Here is a 4,275-nt window from a genome sequence, read left to right on the forward strand (position 1 = left end):
TCCACCCTCCAATTATTGCTGTTATTTAGCATTTATTATTTTTGACGTAAGTTAACGTTAACTACATTCATAGATGGGGCCACATCATTACACTAAAAAAAAAACTATAGAATTTTCTATAACACAACATACACACAGTGTGGAGGGAGGGCACACAAGTACTAGCGCAGCACACTCTATATGGAGAAATGCAATGAACAAAAATTGGCCGCCATTATTGCAACAATACATAAACGTAGCTGAAGTTTCTATTCCACCAGCTACCATAAGTCTGATATTAAGAGCCGTTTCTTGAGTTATACCGACTTCCTACTTTGACTTGTGATCTTTCAACTTCAGCCCCGTAAGACACTTCTGCGACCAATGATCGTCAACTAATTAATCACGTGAAACACTGTGGAAAGTCATTAAAAGCTGAGTGTTTAAAGCGGGTAATAGAAAGCACCCCTACCGCCACTACTTTTTCGCTACCTCTTCCTACAAAATCACTCTGATCATCGCACAGTGTATACCATGTTTTAAGTATATACACATTGAGTTCTTAAAGCTTATACAAAATCTTTGGTGAGGTAATAATGAATACTGTAATAATATGTTATGTTATAAATAAATTGTTTGAAAAGTAGGATTTTTGTGTTATCATAGCTTCCAACACCACATATTTTAAAGTTCGTAACCCTGACAAAGGACAGGTACCTCAGCTTGTTGTACATGTTAGTGTTAGTGTTACAGCTCCAGACCTCTATAGTTACTCGCGTATGTCCAGATCTTTATTATTGTTTTACGTTACTAAAGTGTCTGCTAATTTTCAGCTATCTGTTGCTTTATCATTGTTTCTTTTTTTTTCAGGTGTGTATCGATGTTTGTCGTGCTGTTTGAAATAGTGTTTTCAGCAATATTCATATCGCTTGTTTTGATTTGCTTTTTTCTGTGGTCACAAATTTTAAATTTTGTTTCTTCTTCTTATATTTCAGCAGCAAGTTGTGTCTGTCAAGTGTGGGACCAAGTTGGCTGTCGACGAGGAAGACCCCCAAAGATTGGCGAGATACCGAGGTACACTATAGCTGATGCTGATTGGGTGGTCAAATACAGAACAGTATAAGTGTCTGTACGATATTTGTAAAGGGTTTTTCTTTTTATAAAGAAATGTCATAGCCACGCCTTTTAATTTACTTAAGAATGTAAAACACATAAAATGCAAATTTTGTTTTAATCAACACGGGAGATTTTTTCTGTTTCTACCCTTGGGTCTAATGAATGTTTTTACATATTTCCTGCTATTTATTATCCTCGATATGACAAATGTGTAGTAAAGCTGTTTTTATTTGTGTTCCTCGATACGACGAATGTGTGGTACAGCTCTTGTATGTATTCCTGGATATGACGAATGTGGTGCAGTTCTTGTTGCTTATGACGAATGTGTGGTACAGTTCTTATATGTATTCCTCGATATGACGAATGTGTGGTACAGTTCTTATATGTATTCCTCCATATGACGAATGTGTGGTACAGCTTTTGTATGTATTCCTCGATATGATGAATGTATGGTACAGTTCTTGATGTTTGTGTTTCTGTATATGACGAATGTATGTTACTGTTCTTGTTGTTTTTGTTCCTCGATATGACGAATGTATGGTACTGTTCTTGTTGTTTTTGTTCTTCGATGTAACGAATGTGTGATACAGTTTTGATTGTGTTTCTAGATAAGACCAATGTGTGGTACAGTTTTTGTTGGTTGTGTTTCTGGGTGTGACGAATGTGTGGTACAGTTCGTGTTGTTTGTGCTCTGGATGTGACGAATGTGTGGTACATTTCGTGTTGTTTGTGTTTCTGGATGTGACGAATGTGTGGTACAGTTTTTGTTGGTTGTGTTCCTTGATGTGACGAATGTGTGGTACATTTCGTGTTGTTTGTGTTTCTGGATGTGACGAATGTGTGATACAGTTTTTGTTGGTTGTGTTCCTTGATGTGACGAATGTGTGGTACAGTTTTTGTTCGTTGTGTTTCTGTATAAGACGAATGTGTGTTGTACAGTTTTTGTTGGTTGTATTTCTGGATAAGACGAGTGTGTGGTACAAGTCTCGTTTTTTGTTGGTTGTGTTTCTGGATAAGACGAGTGTGTGGTACAAGTCTCGTTTTTTGTTGGTTGTGTTTCTGGATAAGACGAGTGTGTGGTACAAGCCTCGTTTTTTGTAAGTTTTACTTCCTGTTTCGCTCTGTGTGAACTTTCTGATAAGATCGAGTCTGGAAATGCTAATTTTTAGTCTTTTTATTTTTGCTATTTAAAATTGTAGATAAAACCCACGAAACAAAACTAAAAGGTGATTTTGATTATATGATCAAATTTCTTAGACAGAAGAACTAACTAGTTCGAATTGTTTCGACGTTACGACAGATCTGTTCAGTGAGGTTGTAAAACTTATAACAGTATTACTGCTTCTGTATACACGTCAAAGCAGGTGTTTCGAATAATCACAAGGGATTTTTACCCACGGGCTTGAAAGCTTCTTGTCTCGAGATGCTGGTATTGGCATTCGATCGATCTACTCTGTATTACTTCTATAGTGTCTACTTGAAGAATAAAGTGTACTTCTCATTAAGGCTATTTAGAAGTTTTGTCAATAGAAGTATTTTTACCCGATAACTTGGATTGACAAGTTCCACGAGAACGCGATCAAGTGTGAGCGAGTTTAATTTAGCACCATAAAAAAACAACAACCTTATTTCCAGATGTATGTATTATTGTTTCCTTTATGCTGGCATTAATTCTTTTGATTTTTGATTTTTCTTTGAACAGAATTTTCGACCAAACCTGCTTAAGCCAATACCCCTTTTTTTTTTTGTATGGAGTAAAAAATAGTTTATTTGGCAAAGTTTAACATCTTTCTGCAGAATTATCGAATTGTGTTTTCTAGTATAAAATCTAAACATTCTGCTCTTCCTAAATTTAGGATTTGGTTAAATAGTCGTTCCTTTTCTATCAATGGATTAATTGCTATTCCTCAACTGTGTTTTTTGTCATTTCAAGTGACTGAATGGGAGAAATAAAAGCATTCGTTACTAAAGAAAAGCTGTTTCGCAGAATGAATTGAAAAACGCCGTTTTGCTTTTATTTATAAAAGTTCTTTTTTGGATAAATCTCTAGGATTGCACTTTAAATGGGCTCATACAAACCGCCTTAATTTATACCAGTTCGTTGTTAGATACATCTTTAGGATTGCACTTTAAATGGTCCCAAACTAACTACCTTCATTTATACAAGTTCTTCGTTAGATAAATCTCTAGGATTGTAGTTTAAATGGGCTCATCCAAATTGACTTTATACCATTTCGTTGTTAGATAAAGCTTTAGGATTGCATTTCAAATGGGCTCAACCAAACTGCCTTTATGTATACCAGTTCGTTGTTAGATACAGCTTTAGGATTGCACTTTAAATGGCCCCAAACTAACTGCCTTAATTTATACAAGTTCTTCGTTAGATAAATCTCTAAGATTGTAGTTTAAATGGGCTCATCCAAACTGCCTTTATGTATACAAGTTATTTGTTGAATATACTTTAAGATTGTGTACTTGAATTACCGTATCTCCTACAGATATGTACCAGTATGTGGCTTAAATGAGCTGAACCAGTTTAATCACATATACAAAAGTGTTCTCTGAAATTCTCATCCTAGATATGAACTTCAAACATGCCACATAACAGCGTGCATACTGATAGCTTTTCATGTTTTAATGCTCCTCTGAAAGTACAAGAGGAAATATTTCACTATTTTCATGAAGCTACTGAAATACTGAAGGAAGTGTTACCTGTTTTCATGTCTTCTGAAATAATGTATTTCGGTTGTCTTCATTAACCTTTTGAGTTCCTGAAGTCTCTATTTCAATTATTTTCATGAACCTCTTGAGATAAGGAAAGAAAGTATTACTTGTTTTCATAAGTCTCTTCAGATACTGATGATTGTATTCAGCTCTTTTCATAAGCTTTCCGAGCTACTGGTATCTGTATTTCAGTTCTTTTCGTCTTCCTGAGATACTGGTAGCTGTATTTCAGTTCTTTTCGTCCTCCTGAGATACTGGTAGCTGCTATTTCAGTTCTTTTCGTTCTCCTGAGATACTGGTAGCTTCATTTCAGTTCTTTTCGTCCTCCTGAGATACTGGTAGCTGTATTTCAGTTCTTTTCGTCCTCCTGAGATACTGGTAGCTGTATTTCAGTTCTTTTCGTCCTCCTGAGATACTGGTAGCTGCATTTCAGTTCTTTTTGTCCTTCTGAGATAC

General features: G+C 35.6%; 1 protein-coding gene across 1 annotated transcript in view; it reads left to right on the forward strand.

The window, feature by feature from the left end:
• LOC106467858 (calcium/calmodulin-dependent protein kinase kinase 2-like) overlaps positions 1-4,275 on the forward strand; it is a 78,218-nt gene that overhangs the window by 6,203 nt on the left and 67,740 nt on the right. The window contains exon 2 of the mRNA XM_013928238.2: positions 975-1,053. The gene's annotated coding sequence lies outside the window, so the exon portion shown is untranslated. The remainder of the gene's footprint in view (positions 1-974; positions 1,054-4,275) is intronic.

The sequence above is a fragment of the Limulus polyphemus genome, unplaced genomic scaffold (assembly GCF_000517525.1).
Source record: "Limulus polyphemus unplaced genomic scaffold, Limulus_polyphemus-2.1.2 Scaffold2767, whole genome shotgun sequence".
NCBI lineage: Eukaryota > Metazoa > Arthropoda > Merostomata > Xiphosura > Limulidae > Limulus > Limulus polyphemus.